This window comes from Mesocricetus auratus, unplaced genomic scaffold, assembly GCF_017639785.1.
Source record: "Mesocricetus auratus isolate SY011 unplaced genomic scaffold, BCM_Maur_2.0 Super-Scaffold_100023, whole genome shotgun sequence".
NCBI lineage: Eukaryota > Metazoa > Chordata > Mammalia > Rodentia > Cricetidae > Mesocricetus > Mesocricetus auratus.
In genome coordinates this window covers 18,886,259-18,906,301 of record NW_024429204.1, presented here as the reverse complement: position 1 = coordinate 18,906,301, position 20,043 = coordinate 18,886,259, and the positions used below count along the sequence as shown (strand labels likewise).

Sequence of the window (20,043 nt, the reverse complement as noted above, 5' to 3'; positions counted from 1 at the left end):
GGTCTGTGGGTGTCCAAGGACTGCCAGCTGGAGTTGCCGACTGGGATAAAGGGGTGAGTTTGGAGAGGATGTTTTGTATGATCCACTGGAGGTGAGGACAGAGATGGAGGGGAGGTCACAGCAGCGAGACAGCTTCAAAGCTGGCAATGAGATTATTAGACTTGAGCCGGGCGTTGGTGGCGCACGCCTTTAATCCCAGCACTCGGGAGGCAGAGGCAGGCGGATCTCTGTGAGTTCGAGGCCAGCCTGGTCTACAAAGCTAGTTCCAGGACAGCCTCCAAAACAATACAGAGAAACCCTGTCTCGAAAAACAAAAAACAAAAAACAAAAAAAACAACAAAAAAAGAAAGATTATTAGACTTGGAGCTGAGAAGGGAGAGGTGAATATCTGCACTTAGCCTCCCTGCTCCCCTCTCCAGAGTGGCCTGTGGGTTCCCAAAGAATCTATTTGTAACCAATTTGAATCAACTGGACTTTGGTTTAGTTTTCTTTGATGGGGATTTATTGGGTTTTATGCTAATGAATTTGACTAAAAACACTACACAGTTTTTCAGTGTTTCAGTTTTCTTATTTGTACACATCTCTTCCACAGAAGGCTACTAGATAGACTTCAGGACTTTAAATATTTCTAGAGTTTTAGAAAATGAATGAGAGAAGGAGAAAACTTAAGCTTAGAATAGTGAAGCTGTACCCTCTAGTTGATGAATATGTAGAAGCAAAGGGTTGGAGGATTTCACACAATTCTGTCTTCAAAGCTTGGATTAATTTCCTTAGTTTTAGTGTTTTTCCAAACCTGAGTAACAGACACATCTCTTTTACAAGAGACAAATGTTTTATTTCATACTTGTTTTTAAAAATTATTTTTATTAGACTATTTGTTAAAATATTTAGAAAACTAAATCTACTTGCAACTTCTTATGCATGCAAATTATTTAAGCTAAGAAAATATAAACACACTAATTAAATGCAGACAAAACTGAAACTGAGTAAAATCCAATTTAGTAACGTTTATTTAATTTGATAGATGTTGTTCTTCTCTTAAAAAGAAAAACCACTCACAAATGAACATGGCACTGACTTTTAAGGTTCAAGTTCTTTTGCGGTCATTATGCCCAGGCATCTGTGTGCCATGAGATCACTCACTTTTTCCACCATTCTTCTCTGTTACAACTCTAGCCAAACCATAATATGATGTCATTTGGCCCTCGCTTCTCAGAAATTCACCATTCACATGGTGTCCCTGCCTCCATTTTTCTTTTCACTTTAACTCAGGTTCTGGTAGGCCTCCTTGGGGTAACAAACTCAACACTTAAATGCCTTTGATGTTGCAAACATGGGGCTTGCTTTCGTTGTGAACTTGTCATCAGCTGGTAACTATACTTCTCTAAGTCACTTTAGATTGCCTTTGATCTATAATCACCAGGTTGACAATTGTCATGGGCCCATGGGAGTACACACACTGACCCCCCGATCACCTGAGACCTTAGGTTAGGAAGTTCTAAATTGCCCGTCCCTTATGCTCATCAAGTTTTTGTCTCCTCTTCCTTGGAAGCAACAGTGTTTTATGCCAAAAATGACTTAAAATGATTCTTGAGTCATGTTAAAGTAGAACTTGCTGGAAGTAGATAAGAAGCAAAGTTGCTTTTCCTTGTCACATATTTATGCAATAGAAAGTGACAGAGTATCTTAGTTAGGGATTCTATTGCTGCAACAAAACACCATGACCAAAATACAGGTTGGTGAGGAAAAGGTTTACTTGGCTTACACCTCAGCATTGCTGTTGATCACTGAAGGAAGTCAGGACATGAACTCAAACAGGGTGGGATTCTAGAGACAGGAGCGGATGCAGAGTCCATGAAGGGAAACTGCTTACTGGCTTGCTTCCTGTGGCTTGTTCAGCCTACCCTCTTACAGAACTCAGGACCAGTAGCCTAAGGATGGTACCACCCACCATGGACTGAGCCCTTCCCCACTGATCATAAAATGAGAATATACCTTACAGCTTGATCTTGAGAAATTTCCTCAGCTGAGGCTCCTTCCTCTAGTGATTCTAGTTTGTGTTAAGCTGACACACAAAACCATCTAGTAAACAGAGGTATTGTTCTTTTGACTATGTAACGTTAATGATACTGGAAAGGGCTGATTTTCATTCATGGCTTAGTTTGGTGGTTAACAAAAAGAGTCATGATTATGGACTGTTGAAGGATATGTCCATTGATTTGTGATTATCCAGCATCTTCACAGTTAGAATAGTAATAGAATAACAAAGGGTTTAGCTATGTTTTCTAGATTTTCACTTTTCTATTATCCACAGCATCAAATGTCTCCCAAGGATAGTGGTGAATCAATTCACTCATCAATGAAACATGAGAAAATGCACCATGTATACCATACTGTTCCCCAGTTTCTTCTTTAACATATAAACATTTCTCTTAAATTGCAAGAAAAGCTGACTTTATACAAAGAAATGTTAAGAACATGGAACTTTGAATGTGGCATTCCTTTTCATCACATTCTTGCTCTGCGACTGAACAAGTTTGTAAACTCTCCATGCTATAGTGCCCACAACTGTAAATTATAAGTCTATCATTTGATGTCATTCCACAGATTAACTAAAAGATGGGTGTGCATGTTGGTAGGATAATATGGATTTAGCATGCATAAAGTCCTGTGTACCCAATGATGATAGCATGAATTTAGTATACATATAGTACTGTGTACCTAATGATAAGGCTTTAGAGAATGTGCATGAAGAGATAACCATATTTTCTTTGTATTTAACTGGAGATACTACATTTTTTTACGTACCAAGTAGTCTTTTAAAAACACATGAAATCATTTCATCCTCAATGGAACAATTTGTGAGATATACTTTTTTCCCAGTTTACGGTTGGGGAAACTAAGTACAATTAAGTTAGTTACCTATGCATACACAATAGATAGGTAATGTTAGAAGCGGAATTTGTTCTTCTATGGGACTGAGACACTTTATTATTGTTCTGGTTGAAACTCTGTCTTCCAGGGTCTACTTATTACGAGGTGTTTTACTGTTTACAATGGGTACAGCTGTTATTGTTGTCAAGAGATATTTCCTTTGCATTTAATGGTTTTGTCTTACTATTTCATCTCAGTTTTTATGACTACATTTTCACACCTCCTTTGGCATTTTCCTTGAATACCACAGAATCATTTAATACTTCATTCTAAACCCCTCATAATAAACATGGTGTTTAAAACTATCATTCTATCTTTTGTTTTCATATAATAATCTTTCTTAGCTTAATTAACTCTCTCAGAGCAACATCATGATCTATGTTTCACACATTTCCTAAATTTATCCCTTCCACTTCATTTCTGTGATTGTAGAGTGTTTTAGTTACTTTTAGGTATCACACATCATACTCAGGATCATTCTTCTCCTGGGAATTTATTTCACTACTATGTATTGCTAAGTCATCTGTGCCCTTAAAAACTCATTTTAAGCTTTTCCCTAGAAGGGTTTTCCTGTTCTTTAGCCCCCTTCCTAAATTCCACAGGCAATTATATTTATAATTACTAAAAAAATCATAGAGAGTATTCTGTGAAAAACACATGAGAGGCACAAACATGGGAAGTATTATTTACCACATGGAACTGTGACATGCTGTAATGATATTCAAAGTTGCTTTGGTAAAATATGGAAGAGCAATTAAACCAATTACTATCTCCATATTTTTGGCTGGATCAACGAAAGTGTGAGAGAATCTAGTACTGGTTGCATTCATTTATCAAAAAACACCTCCCGCCAAAAAGAAATTAGATTAGCTATGTGTGACCAGCAAACTTCACAGCTTCTTCTCCCAAGACTTCCATGTCTCCCTTCTTCCAGCATTCATCCTTTTTGTTATTAAGCTCATGTTTGTCAAGAAAAATTTGGCCTCAATATATTTGATTCGTTTACACATGACTCATCAAAAAGTTTTGTAAGAGAGGGTTACTCTCCAAGTAGCCTCCTGAGGCTATTTTGTGGAACTTTAAGGCTATTTTTTCCTAAGAGTTAAGGGGAATTTTTAGACAACTCCAAATTAAAAGGAAAGGAAGAAAGAAAGAAAGAATGAGAAAGAAAGAAGGAAAGGGAGAAAAGAGAGATTCCAAATAACTTGAGATAACTAGAGCAATGAATGTATGCATTCACCTTTCCTTTGGTTATATTTCTACATCAGAGTATGATTTTTCAACTTCTCCCTGAACATAAAACCTAGGAAGTGGTTTCCTGACCCTGGAAATCCTTATTAAAATATTGCGGAGCTGCCTAGGCCCCCACTGGGATACTTTTCCCCCTAGGTGTCTCAAATATTTCAAAGTCAGAAGGTACCACATCCCACAAGACAGCTAAGCTTCTTTAGGAATTTTGGTCAGGGTGACACTTGGGTCACTGCCAGGTAAGGCCAATAAGTGTGTCTCTTGTCAAACCACCTGGTCTCTTGTTTCCAGTTGTACCAGGTGTTCAAGCCCAGCCTGTGCAGGGGCAAGTGAGCCTTAAGCTATGATAATGCAATCCATGTGCCCTAGCATAAATGTCTTTGGTTTTGCTGTATGGCCCTGAGTCATTTTACAAAGATTGCAAATTATATTTCAAAAGCTCAACAAATAGTTCATTGTCCAGCTGACTTGGTCACTTAATTAGAAACTGCAGTAATTTTCTCATTGTATGTAATACTATAATGGCCCTTTTCTTCCATTATCCAAATATTGTAGCTAATTTATCTTGTAATATGTCTTGTGCACTGCAATAAGGAAGTATTGTGGATATTTACAAGTTAGACAATTAGGCCTCATTCAAGACAAAACATTTTAAAGATATATATCTTTGATATATCTTCCTGACCACTTTCTCTAATCCACAGGACGTCCCAGCTTCACAACACCCACAACAGCAACAAAGCCCCAGTCTGGTTGCAAAAACACTCTTGAAGGCTTCACTTTTAAAAACCCGTTTCCCTTCTCTGCCATTACAAGTCACTAGAGGGAAATCATCTTACTGTTTCAGAGCCAGAGAACAAAAACTGAATCCCATCACCTAGTTGGATGTGCTGACACCGGGGCATGCTGATTTATCATTTCACGGTCTTATTACCCTCATGTACATGTCACTGGTTCTCAGAGAAAGGAAAGTAGGATCACTTATTCCCTGCCTGTTACTATCTTGAAGAGAACTGGAAACTTAGCTATATAATGCCAAACATCTGGATACATGAATACATCCTCATGTTTCCCTTCTTTATTCCATTTTCAGACATATGTTTGACATTACATACAAAACACTTAATGTTTCTAAAAAGAATCTCAAAAATATTATGATTTTTCAGATTGGGAACACGGGAGGACAGAGACCTAGAAAGATATCATTAAGTGTGTGCCATATGCAATTATGGGAGAGCATGGTGAGGTGAATTCATGAAATCGCAGAATGTAAAGGACAACCTTTGAAACTTGACACTGTAAGCCAAAAGCAAACTGACAAGTCAGTTGAGAATAAACATATGGCCCACGTTACCCCAGATGTACAGGATGAGGATGCATATACTAATTCAAAAATGTTTATAAACATTCACAGATGATTGACAGAGTTATTAAAGGAAACAAAAATATTTTGGATCCATTGCTAACTTTTTGACTTGGGTGTCATAAAAGACAGTTCGGACTTTCAGCACACATGCTGTATCTACATGCTTTGTATGCATATGCTTAGCTGTTTCAAACCAGTCTGACAATTGTTGCCTGCACAGTAGCTGTTTACAATGATTTGTTGAATGAATATTAATACTTAACAGTACTTTAAAGTACACAATTTCTTGCATATGTGCCCTTGCTGATGTTACTATTGCTGTTATTATCATACTCTTTACACAGAGACAGAAGATTCCCAAGGGAACTGAGATGAAGGTAGTATGGGGGAAAGAGTATTTTTTTCAAATGTAGTGCCTTTTTATTGCTTCTTATTTGAAAATCTCACACATGCATAAAACGCATTCTGATTGCCAGCCCTAACTCTCTTGCCTCCCATTCCAATCAACCTGCCATCTTTCCTACCAATCCATTTCGGATTTCAGTTTTGTTTTGAGACTCTTTCTGATTACCCAAGTCCTTCCTATGAGCACTGGATTAGAATGCTCTATTGGAGCCTGGTATGGTCACTCATAGGTACACGGTTTAAAGTGACAATTCTGGGGAGGGGGGAGAACTTAAATGGGAAAATACTTAACAAGCCCAGTCTCTAGAGCCAGAATTGTCTTGAATCCTAACCCAATAAATCACAAAACTTAGCATTTTAGATCATTTAGTGGAACTCACCAAAGCCTAATCTACTGGCATGTAAAATAGGAATAATCAGAGTTTACTTTGCTGAGTCTCTGTGAGAATAACGAGACAACCCATGTCATGTACACTGACTGATGCCTAACAAATGCTGGTAAATATGCAATAACTGCTACTTGGAGATAAGAAAATTTATTTGCACATACTTTAAATATCTAATTATCACACAAATTATGGCTGGTCAATTAAAGAACTGAAAATCAAGGAGTATTCTTCTGACTTCAAAGCTATGTTCCTTACATGTGCTCAGCATATGCTATTTGGCTAGAGACAAAAGACTAGGGTGCCTTGCCTGAAAGGAAAGGACTCTGGCATTTATTGTCTGAAAGAGTTCTTCAATACAATGACAAATATGAGGTCTATAACTCATTAAGCACTGTATATTTTAAATAGACTTCTGTTTGCTTTGTGATAAAGAGATCTAATTTATTTTTGATTGATGACAGTCCACCATATGTTTAAATATGTGAGCTCACCACATACTTCTTAGAGATGTTTGCCCTTTAGTAAATAGATTGTATCTATAGTTATAAGTAGCAACAAATATTTGCATTTATATGGGCTGTCTTATGAGTAGAGGGGGATTAAAACAAATGATGTGCAGAAGTACTCTGTAATATCCATGCTTTAAATAAAGCAAACATTGCCAAACAGATTTAGCATGAGATGTAATCACTGTTATTTCAAGATATTTTATAAAACAAACTTGGTAGTATGTCTGGATGATGACAGGAAATGACCCCTATAAGATCTTTTTGTTTCATTAAAACACAAACATTGAGAAATATTTCATCATAATTTTTGGAACTAAGGTGTGCATGTGTATAGCCATAATGAGTTTGACATTAACCTCCCTCTAAATACAAGTTAATATTTTGCTACATAGAATTAAGTAACTTACCCAAATTGCTTGTTTTACTTTTACTCTTACCAATTTTTTTCTTTACCATAGCCACAAAGTAGAACACATATCTAGTCAAACAATATAAGCATGCCACAAATTAGAATTGTGCCCATTAATTAATTAATGCTGTGTAGCAATCACCATTAAATAGTCACAGAGTAAAATACATTTTTTCATGACAATTCTGTGAGGTGACTGGTCAGGTCTAGTTTAGTTGCATTCATCCACTCAGTTGGGTCCATGGTCGGGATAGCCATTCTTGGGTCTGGTGAGTGATTCAATAGTGTACACGACAAGTCACAACTCTCCCATTATTGCACAGCTCCTCAGATTTATTGACCTGATGATGGTTACAGTATGCTCAAGAGCAAGGAGGTAAATCCCAATAAAAGATACTTTTAAAGCCTTCACTTGTCACCTTGTTTATCATCCGACTGGTCAAAGCATATTTCAAGAGGAAGGATAACTAGAGAGGTGGTTACATAGACCGCCAACTTGCTGTGAGGTATGAGGGTCACTGAGAAAGAGAGGTCTAGGCAGCTGATTTGATTATTTTCTCTTTCATGGAATCTACAACACTATTACAGAATTCCCTGTTGGAGGGTGCAATTCTTTACCTTAGAGATTTCACAAATATTCTTTATTTTGACCTCTTAAGAATTCCATAGGGAACAGAGCATCCCTCTTTGTGTTATGGACACACAACGTCTGTTTGTATGCCAGGGATAAACACTTATCCACTGCCCAGGGCTCCATCTCTCAGCCTGGACTCTTAGGGGAGTGCCTGGACCCTGCCCTGAGTGAAATGACAGACTCTAGATATCCCCTATGTGGAAGGAAGTGGCGATAGGGTGGGAGGCTGGGGAGGATGGTGGGGGTGTGTGGGAGGAGGGGAGGGAGAGGGAACTGGGATTGACATGTGAAGCAAGCTATCTAAAATCAAAATAATAAATTTAAAAAAATTCCATAGGGAAAGTTAGCAATTAAGATGTCCATGTAAGAGCTGGCAAGATGACTCAAAAGACGAAGGCACATGATACCAAGCCTGATAACTGAGTTTCAATCTCAGAGTCCTAAATATTAGAAACAGAAACACAGTTACTGACTGCTTACCACTCATGGTGGCATGAAACTTGGAGACGGGACCTAAAAATGAGGCAGACTAAAGTCTCAGGCAATAGTGAACTTTACTCAAAGCATCAGAGGATTCATACTCTGAAGGTTAAGAAATGTCACCAGAGTAAAGTTGTTTAGCACAAATCAAAAGCATTAGCCTTAGTCTTTATTCATTTAAAATATTAGTTGAAAACTTATCAGAGATCTATGTATCAATATAAAATATTAATAAAACTAAGAGTAGTGAATTAAATAACCTGCATCATATTCTGTTGTCTTGAGTAAAAAAAGAAGAAAGAAGAAAGAAAATGATTTAAGTTGAGTTACTTAAGATTGGCTTTCTGTATTAGTTACTTGAAGACTAAAAATAAAATCTTACTTTCCTAATAGGTTGTTCTGTGCATATACATATCAACACCTAGGTAAATATCTGGAGCATTATAAATGCCTAAGAATTGACAACAGCCTTATATAATGACACAAAAAGTAGGCATTATATGACTAAGAGTTTAGAAATTACTAAATGTGTCCTTATGTGTAGCAAAGTCTATTGGAGGGATCAGGTATTGAAAATCAAGTACATTAATAAATAACAAACTACAGGGTCTGGTGAGATGTCTCCACGAATAAACCACTTGTCATATATACATGATGATGTGATCTCAGATCTTCAGCATCCATGTGGAAGCCATGTGGGTATGGTAACTTGCTTACTAACTCCAACTTTGCAAAGTAGAAGGGATCTTCAAATTAAGCTGGCTAGTGAGAATAGCCACAGTTGTGAGCTTCTGTGCTCAGCTAAGATATCCTGCACCAAAGAATAAGGTAGGCATTAATTGAAGTAAACCATTGATAACAAACTGTATATCCTCATGCAAGCACACACATACACCTGATGGGACAGACTTAGTAGACTTCCTAGGGGAGGCTTCACCCTCTCTATGGAGCAGATAAGAGGAAGGGAGGGGGGAGCAAGAGGAGAGCAGGGAGGGGGAACAGGGTTTGGAATATAAAAATTAATTTAAAAACTGTCAAAAAGACAGTTTTAAACTACCCACCAAAAAAAGAGCACATTTATTTCTACAGAGAAAAATGCAATTATTATTGATGTTTTGATGGTTCCAAGATGTAAATAATATTAAACACAGTACAATTATTTACTCAGTACTTCTTTTTACCAACTTTGTCCTAACTTGTAAATTTCTGTTTTTCACTTATGTTTTAAAACAAAAATATAGAATTTTCACAGTATTGACAATACACATGTGAATTGGATGCTGAAGATAATTATTTCTTGGTGACAAAGGATGATCAATATTTGGATATAATTAAATATATGCCTAGTTTATAATTTTCATCATTGGCCATTTAATCATTGGTTATTAATGGGACACCCATAGACTTGTTCTCTATAAACTGAATAATATAACCGAGGTCTTAAAAACAATTAATTGATGTTAAATGTGCATTCATTTTACATATTTCTGCTTCTCTCTAGTTAACAGAGTGAATCGTATCTACATATACATGGGCTACTTAATTATTCAGAAAATTTGAACATTTTAGTACCAAGAAATTAAATCTGTTACTCTCCATGTTTGAAGAGACTATCTTCAAACACGAGTATTATCTCCCAGAAACATAATGATCAAATTTTACAAGAGAAAAAATTGATGTCAAACAAATATTTGTTGTTATCTAGAAGATAAATACGTTTACTTATTTAGATATATGCAGCCATATATACATTCATGTATAAACATGTGTGCCTGGTTAATATTTATATGCATAGATTATACATTAGCCGTATAACTAAGTTACAAATTTATTGTTGTACTGAAAATAATAAGTGAAACTTGTATGAACTTTAGCTGCAAGGAAAAAATAATCTGAGGTTTCACTTTCCTGAGGTAAATGAAGATCATATGATTGTTCAACATTTCAATAGAAATGATTTTGTCTTTTCCAAGCCCAAAGACATTTCCTTTCCAGCTCTTAGCAACTAAACGCTTTTACAGCATTAGCTTGTAAGCTCAAAGAGAATGTCTACTCAGGAGCTCTGGCCAAGACGTATTAAGTTTGAGAAGTTGGTAACTTGTAAAAGTCTCAGATTATGAAAGTCTCCAGAGAAGATGCCTTTGAAACATTTAAACTGTTGACAGCTCCAAATTCCACTAGGCCTCATGGTCATGGCATCTCTTGTGCGTATTTTTGAACAACCCATAGAAACTCTCATCTTGAGATCAACTCAAACTTTTCATTTCACTTCATTTGTAAGAGTTTCAAATGTTCCTTTAGAAAGCCAAGGTCAATATTTCAACATAAGTAAAGCTTGGTGGGAGCAATAGCTCCATCCTCACTTCAAGGAAAGCACCTACTAAAGTCATGGCTTTGTCTCTGTTTCTGAAAATGATTCATGAACAACTGTTTTGTTGTCCCTCAAGTATGCATTTGGAAGTACTAATCCTCAGGGCCATGAAATTTGAAGATGACACATTTTATGGAACACTTGGCCTTGAATTTGGATAGATTTTTTTATAAGAGGAGACATGAGAAAGATATTTTCTCTGTCACGTGAGAAGACAACCATCTGCAAACCAGTAGGAAAGTCTAGATAAAACAAATGGTCAGAACCCTGATATGGTACTCCTAGCTTGAAGAACTTTGAGAAGTTAATGTTATTAAATCCTGAAAATCCGTATCACAGTTGAAAGTGGCTGAGATAAATGGTGTTTTAATAGCCAAGCATCCTACATAAAGTGAGATACTTGAACATAAATATTATACCCCAAACACATTTGTTACATAGCACAGTGTTACAATATCAATTTTCAGTGATCATTATTACTTCTAGAAATTGATATGATCTATATTAATAGTTGAGATTGCTACCTTAGTACTCTCTTCTTTTTCTCTTAGGGAAGTTGCCTCTTAATTCGACAGAGACTTTTGCAGAGAGATAATGTGATACAAGAGAAACTAGGAATCTTGGTGTTATATAATTCAACTTGGAGCAAATAAAGGTCAGGTATTTTCTTGGGATAAAATTGTGAAATGGGTTTCTTAATTGGTCTAGATAATAAAAGCCAGAGTCAGAGATAGAGGGAAATGCTGAGAGATCAGAGAGAAGGAGCAAGTCACAGCACAACTTACCTCCTAAGTGTCTCAGCAAAGAAGACAGCAATTTCCTGTTTGTCCCTGCTTATATCCTGTTTCTGCTCAGCTATGTTAGTTTCTGCCGGTTTGTACAGACCTCCAGACCTCTATGGTTAGCTAGTGACAAGCTCCATTCTCTGACCCCCAGACAGGCTTTATTTGTGCAGGAATGATATCACCACATAAAATGACTCTGCTTTTTCATTGGTTATTGGTAAGAAGATCTTTGTAGCAGAGTACCTACAGTTTTTCTTCCCATGGATTATTAGGGAAGATTCATGCTCTTTTAGAAGTAAGTGGCAAGATGAATTTATACTATTTTACTGCTTTTTAAGAATTATTTTCAATAAATTTACTTATTTTACATCCTGGGCAGAGGTTCCTCTCCCTCCTTTCCTCCCAGTTTCTTCTACCCCGCTCTGTTCCCACACCCCAATCCACTCCTCCTTCAATTGCATTTAGGAAAGGGCAGGTCTCCCGTGAGCCAACAAAGCATGCCATATCAAGTTGCAGTATGACTATGCATCTCCCCACGTATTAAGACTGGGCAAAGCCACCCAGTATGAGGAATATAGTCTCAAAAGTCAGAGACAGCCTTGTTCCACTGTTAGTCATGGTGTTCTATACAGTAAAACTTTAGCCTCCAACACATGTTCTTCTCACTTTATTCTTGTTCTTGTGAACAGGGTCCAGAAACTCCCAAGAAAAGAGTAACTGACTGCCCTTTAAGATCTTTTAGGCCAGAAATAGGGATTTAAGAAAGACACCAGTGCCTAGGGAAGTGTGATTTTGAAACATAAAAATGTGTTTCCAAATATAAAAATGTGTTTCCATGGACTAATATGTTATATTTTGGGTAAAAAAATGAAACCCATTCATTAGTCTTCCTACAAGGACCTCACAATCCTATCAGATTAGGACCACGCATATGGACTAACATTATATTCACCCTAATGTTCTAGGCCATATACTGTCACCCTGGGCATTGAGGGCTTAACAAGTGATGTACGGATTAGTCACAGCTCAGTCTCTGACAATAGGAGATATGTTTCAAGACCCTGAATGGTAAAAACAAAATAGCAGAATTGCAAATGAAGACAGGGACAAAATTACCTGCAAATAAATATACCATATAAAGTCCTAAGTAATTATATACTTTCAACATAATTATGAACCAAGTATCTTGTAGACCCAACCAGTGATAGAACCTACCTACAGTTGTCAAGGAACCCTTCATTCCTCTTCAGAGGGAAACAAGGCTTTCCTTAGAGGAAGTCTGAAAATGCCTGCCCCCCATCACTATCACTAAAAATAGAAGCCAGCATAATAGTATTGCACATAATAAATACCCCTTACAAGTCAAATATTTCATAAAAGTGAGTCTATGGTAATCCTGCATAATCTCTGTCAAATGTGTGACAATTTGGTGTCATTAAAATGCCACCAGTCAAAATGCAATTGGTACAGCAATGATTTTTGTTTAGATGTTTAAAATAATAGTGAGATGGCAGGAAGTTCCATTAGGTAAAGACACTTACCGCGAAGCCTGAAGAACCGAGTTTTATCTGTGAGACACACAAGGTAAAAGCAAGAAGCTAAGGCCTTTAAGTAGTCCCCTCATATTCATTTATACACAGTGGTACATGTTGTATTCACTGACATAAACAAACAAATACAAATAAACGGCCAAGAATCTAACCTGTTGTCAAGTACTGATGTGTGACTAACACCCAAGTCACTTGTTTAAGTCTTGGTGCTCAAAATAACAATAGATGGCACAGGATTTATAAAGGGAAAGTTAAGATTGAGTAGTAGACCTCACCCCTAGTGTTCAAGGCCTTGGCTTTGATCCCTTGTCCCACTTGTTCTCAGTGGATCATCGATTAATCAATCAATCAGTCAATATGACGATGAGCACGGTAAAACTAGTTAACATTTCCTGATCTTTTTGAAACAGCATCACACTACTGTGCACAAAAACACTTTTCAAGATTTATGCGTGTCATGCCTGAGAGGGCATATGTACATCATGTGCATGCAGAGATCAGAGATGACCAAGGGAGTCCTGAGAAGTGCAGTCACAGGCAGTTGTGAGCAGCCATATAAGTACTGGGAACTGAACCCACGTCTTCTGCAAAATAAGTTCCAAGCCATCTCTCTAACAATTACTGTGCACATTTTTAATGAAGAGGGAGAGAAAAAACTTCCACATTGTCAAAGAATTTGGATGCAAGATATTTCTTTGTTTACCCTCTAAGAGCTTTTTTTTTTTCATACTGAACATTTAAGAAGGATGTGTGAGGTCTCCTGAAAAACATGTGACTTAAACAGACTCTGAAATTAGTGGGGTTATATAAGAAACTGAATAAATAGAGATAAAGTAATTTATTGCAGTATCACTTCAGAATATGGGAGAGAGGTTAGATGATCTAGTAGCTCTGTTAATAAATTAGAATTTCCTGAACTCAACTCTTGGTTTTAAGTACTCATCTGCATTACTTTAATACCAAAGTAAAATGGTATGAAAGTTATAATAGGTACCACCCATCCAGGCATTGGTGGTGCACACCTTTAATCCCAGCACTTGGGAGGCAGAGGCAGGTTGATCCTTGTGAGTTCGAGGCCAGCCTGGTCTACAGAGCGAGTTCCAGGATGGCCACCAAAACAATACAGAGAAGCCCTGTCTCGAAAATCCAAAAATAAAAGTAAATAAAGTAAAGTAAATAAAGTAAAATAGGTACCCCCAAGACCAAATAGGAACTGTTTTAAATGAAATAAAAATATAGTAAATTTTGCATGTAACCCATGACCTCATACACCTGTACTTCAAATGGTTCACCCTCTCTTCCTATGAATATATTTTGTTATGATCATGTGCTCTTGGGGCCTTTTAAAATGCAAGCTCTATTTGGTAGTAACCACCACCTTAAAATACAGAGAAAGCCCTGACCACATGCCAGGCACTGGACAACAGGCCTGTCTCCTCTTGCAGCTTCCAAAACAGCAAAGGAGTCTTAGTAGAACGTCCCAATCTCAGAGCCAACCTTAGGCTGACCCATTCCAGTCCCAACCCTGCTTCATGCTCTCCTTAATTGAAATGCTAGTGGAGGATTAACCTATTTGATTTATCACCTCCCTAACACACATTAAATAATTTTCAGTGAAATGCTCATATTATGGACCCTTCTACTTCCTATGGCCTTTGGTACTATTTGATAATGTATTATTACCCAATAAGTATGTATCTTTTTTCCTGAATCTAGAGCCACACCATGTCAGAAAACTTGTTTTACTATTGGGTAATTCTCTGTCTGTTGTACTGGGAATGATTTCTGAACATTGTGTAAACCTTCCAAGATGTAATTATTGTTCTAAGTCCTGACTGGCTGGTAGCAAGCCACAGGTTCATGAGCAGCTCTAGTCCATTTACATGGGTCAGAGATCTCAGCACACTGGGCCTTGTGTGCAGAAGGCACTCTTCAGAGGAATCCTTATTTAAGGAAAGGCATTGAGCAGAATCACCAGATGGGTCACATTTAAGCTGAGTGCAAAACCCAAAGCTCACTTAGATTTCCCCAGCTCTTCAAGACACTGCATAGACTTATGTTCTTGGGCAAAGATAACTATTTTTCCTGGCTCGCCTCCTCAAATATGCAGACAAATCCTCAATGGCAGTAACAGTTAGAGAAGCGCTTACAGCCAACTTGAAAGGGAAGTCAGTAATTTGAGTGCTGTTTTCTGCTGCCAAATTGCACAGTCCAGTTCTAGAAAAACTCAAATATACAATGGTCATTATTGATCACCATGAGGGATTTTAGTCCTTTTGATGTTCTTGGTTGTAATGTTCTATGAAGGATTTCCCCAGAATAAGTTGTTTTGGATTTTTTTAATGTCATTTTTGGTGGTGGTAATTCGTTCTTTGTTAGTGACTTATTCTAGAAGGGACTCGGGAGATATCATAATGGGTGAAGTGATTGTTGAGTAAGCAGAAAGAGGTACCTTTGGATCCCCAGAACCTATAGACAAGCCAGTTGTGATCGGACACATCTTCAGCACAGCACTGGAAGTGCGTTGACAGGCAGGTCATGAGTTCTCACAAGCAAGCCAGTAGAGTCGAAATAGTAAGCTCCAGATTCAGGGAGAGACCCTGTTTCAAAAAACTAAAGGTGGAGAGTAATAAAGGAAGACACCCAACACTAACCTCTGGCTTCCACAATTCTGTGAGTGTGCCCTCTTACACACGAGCATTTACAGGCATCTGACACACATACACTCACACACACATACACACTGGAAAAGTAAAAATAGATAAATAAAAGATCAATTTATTTAAACCTTATGTTATAGCTACCAACACATAAAGAAAAATTAAACCAGGAATGCTGAAAGCGATGACTAAGCAAAGCAGACAAAAAGATTTTATTTTGTCCTTGAGCTGGCATTAATAATGGACCGCTACTCTGAAATGCAGAAAGCTTACATAAATACTTGTCTTTGTAATACTTGTTAAAACGTTTATTTATTTATTATTGGAGGTGGTGGTACATGTACCGCCAATTCCTTTCATGCTGTGGATTCTGAGAATCCAGCCCCGATTTGTGTCTTTTGGGGCTAGTCTCCTTCCAAAAATAGTTTTGAAAATTTTCCAATCCCCATCATTGTTTTAGCTGTTCATACCCATTATAGCTCTAGGGTTTTTGCAATTATAGGTTAAATATTTTCTGGTAGCTTAAGATTTGGCTTGTTTCTATCTGTAACCACGATGTTGCCATAGCAAAAGTCTTGTGTAATCTGAGAACTATAATTTCCATTGCACAAAGAAAATAATGATTCTTCATGCTGACTTAAAGAGCTAAATAATTGAAATGAGTAGCAAAGAATGTGTATTTATCTGTGGGATATATATGTTTGGAATACACAGGGTTTGTGTGCATCTAAGCCAGTGTAGATAAGTGGATTACTAATTGATGACCTATGTCTTGACATGTTCTGTCTCTGCACTTGTGATCAGAGCATTTATCCAGCCATCATTTACTTCACTCTCTCTCTCTCTCTCTCTGAACAGCATGGACATTGTTTCACTAGGAAGTTCGGAACTTTCAGGAGTTGTGGGAAAACGTACTCCTGTTTTTAGCTGGTTTTCAATTTTCTTGCTGTCTCTGAGTCATTGAAATCTGCATAACGCCAGCAACTACTGTGAATAAACATGGTGTGATCCTTGCCAATAAAACATCCTTACTTTCAGGGGAAAAGTAAAATCTCTAGACAAAATGACTGGTTAAAAACTTTAATCTTCTTTGGATATGTTTCTTAATGTGCTAACTACAAATGTAATGTCAGTAAAAATTGCTGTTATTTCGCACGTGATAACTCAGTGCAAATTTGTGAGTTTTGGGGGAACAGAATTGTCATTCTTTGGGGACATGCTTTCCCTTTGAGCGTTGCAGAGGACATGAAGACCTCATCTGAAACCACTGAGCAGGGCCAGTCAGATGACAGTATCAGTTAAGATGGTGGTCCACAAGTCATTGTCTAGGAGTTTGGGGATGGGGGCTGAGTGGAGCCTTCCACTGAGTAACCCCCATGTTTCTTCTCCTACATCCTTTTGCAGCAACTTGTTTCTGAGAGAATTTTTAACTTCTCAGGTACATTGTTTCATATGAAGAGTGTGGGGAAACTGTCTTCTGTACTCATCACCTCTCAAACTCTGTAGGTTGGCCTGTTGACAGCTGCATTTTCAAATACTATTTATAGCTTCTCTCACCTTTATGATAACCTTGTGTATCTGCTTTTATTTACTCATACATTATAATGAATCTACGAGATCAGAAGCACCTACTACAAGTTACAATATAAATAGTGCCTCCTTGCATATCTCAAGTTATATATCGTGGTATTTTTCAAAGCCCTCCTTCAATTGTGTTGGCTCTTAAAAAGATTTAAATGTTTTATATGTATTTCCTTTTGAATTTCAAGTGACTATGATATATAGATTTATTCAATCAGTTTTTTTCCACTAGAGGACTCTGACTAATATACCATCCAACTAATGGCAACCTATAAATCAGATTTTTTTTTCATTTGTAGTTACAATAACATGGAGGTCAGGCTCAGTACCTTTCTGACAAGGTCTGAACAGGTGGAGAAACACTAAGTAGAGGAAATTAATAAATTTGACTTTATGTTGGTATATTACTTAGAAAACAAGCAGAACAATTTAATTCACCTCAGCAAATATGTAATTTTATTTATGATTAATATTTCCATGCCACTTTTCCTAAGAATAGAGTGTGGGAATTTTGTAACAATTCACATTTTTTCCAGTTCTAAAAGTCCAAATATGGGTTTGTATTGATGACTATGGCCTGTGTTGCCACCAAAGGCCACACAGATGCCCAGGGTCTGGTCAGCCACCAGTTTTGATGACTGAGGGCATCAGAGCCTTACTGATGGTTGCCTGCTGCTACCAGGGCCATGGTAACATCTTAGCCTAAGTGGTTGCTGAGGGCCTTGTCTGGGTCCACAGTCCTGTTGCAGCTGGAGTCTGTGTTGATTTCCATGACCCATGTCACCACAAGGGGCTGAAATTTGAGGGCTGGGCTGAGCCAGTGCAACCTTTCACTGGCCCTGGGGAGCTGATCCTGCCATGGCTGGTCCCACCCCTCACCACAGGCATGAGAGAGCTGGCTCCATTGGCAACACTCCCGTGGTTGACTCCATGGCATAAAAGGGCTGGCTCTACTTTGCCTGATGGGCATGGTCCCAGTGGCACAGACTGACCAAATGAGCTACCTCCTAGACCCACATCTAGAGTTCTGAGTTGGCCCACCCCAACGTCTACCCCATCTATGTCTTTCCAGAGTGCTTGAAGGGACTGGTCATGCTGAACCACAGTCACAGGATCTCCATGTGTCAGGGCAACAGCTGGATATCTGAGGAGAATTTCAGTGAGGTTCTAGTATTGATGGTGTACCAGAAGCTAGAGGCCTTGAACCATACCAACAGCTTACTGCAATTATCGCTTGCAAGTAAAGCTCAATGGACAAAGGGGTGTATTGCCTGACACTCCACAGCTCCCAATGCCACTAAGATGAATGAAGAGATACTGGAGAGGCAGGAAAGACGGAGGAGCAAAGTGTGTGTGTGTGTGGGGGGGGGTATTGTTGTTAAGTTTATTTGTTGTTTTTTTAATTAATATTTTAAATTTTTCTTTGGGTGGGATGCTGTGGTGGGGGTGAGTGGAAGATATGTAGGGACTGGAAGATGGGTGGGATTAAGGTTCATGGTGTGAAATTCCCAAAGAATCAATAAAAAATTTGTTGAAAATAAATAATGTAAAGTCTAAAAAAGAAAGACAAAAGCAAAAACAAACAAAACCCAAATAAGAAAGGAAAATGGAGAGAAGACATTTGATGCTATGTGGGGGTTGGGGGCTGGGGGGTGCGGGGTTAAGAAACAAATACAAGCTGGGAAAAGTGGGTAGAGAAGAGCAGTTAAGAGGCATTGCATGGTGAGTGATGCCGGAGTTTCCTTGTGAGGACCACTGAGCATCTAAGAGATGAAGGAGCCTCTCACAGGCAGGCCACATAACTGCCACAAAGAGAACAAAACAAGACCTGGGATTCCCGGGGTTAATTGAGCTATTTCCACAGCAGACCACACCGCCTCCTTGGAATTTCTCTGACATTTTCACCTTAAGTTTGGGCACATTTCTGTAGAGTTACAACAGGTCCCCAGGTTCAGTGGGTGGTCAGTGCTCTTGCAAAGAAGAGAAACAGAAGCTCGAAAGGGGTTAAGTGGCTTGCAAAATGTCAAACATAACTTCAAAGGGCTGATCACAAAGCTGGGGCTTATCACATCCCACAGAAATTCTTCAAGAAGATTGATTTGTATTCACCTCTAAGAAAAACTTGTAATTCCATACTGAATAGATATAAAAGAAAGATGTTCTACATTCACAAGTAGTTCTAAAACAAAACTATGAAGATTTTGCAAGTGATTTCTTCAGTTTAAAGTGTGTTATGGTTTAATCTATTGAAAAGCCATTCTTGGTATTTCTGCTTGAGTTTTTGAAAGTTCTTAAGAAAGCATACACTTTATACAGACAAATTTACCTATGCTGACCCCACTTCTGTGAAAGCTCCGACCATCAGAGTGCAGACTTAAGGGGACTACACACTGCTTATCCTACAGGAAAACTGGAAGGGCATTAGCTTTGAGTTCTAAGAGGTCCAGGTGTTTGAAATCGAAAGCAGACTCCCACTTCTTTCCTTTTCTACCAATGTTTTACATGGTAGGAACGAAACTCATGATCCTGAGTTTAATTGTACAAAGCAGAGTAACTGGGGGAGCCAGTTTCTCAGACAAATCTCTTCCTGGTTTAGTACTTTGAAGTGTGACTTCTGCTTTTTCTCAAAACAGAAATATGGAAATCACAATTCTAATGTGAGAATCCTAAAGGAATTTATTGATTTACTGTTATAAAACTTTAGTATATCCGTATTACTATA

At 37.9% G+C, this 20,043-nt stretch overlaps 1 long non-coding RNA gene across 1 annotated transcript in view; it reads left to right on the top strand.

Moving 5' to 3' along the window:
• LOC121133613 overlaps positions 1–16,846 on the top strand; it is a 35,863-nt gene extending 19,017 nt beyond the window's left edge. The window contains exons 2-3 of the long non-coding RNA XR_005870509.1: positions 11,297–11,400; positions 16,599–16,846. This is a non-coding gene — a long non-coding RNA (uncharacterized LOC121133613). The remainder of the gene's footprint in view (positions 1–11,296; positions 11,401–16,598) is intronic.
• The last annotated feature ends 3,197 nt before the right edge of the window (positions 16,847–20,043 follow it).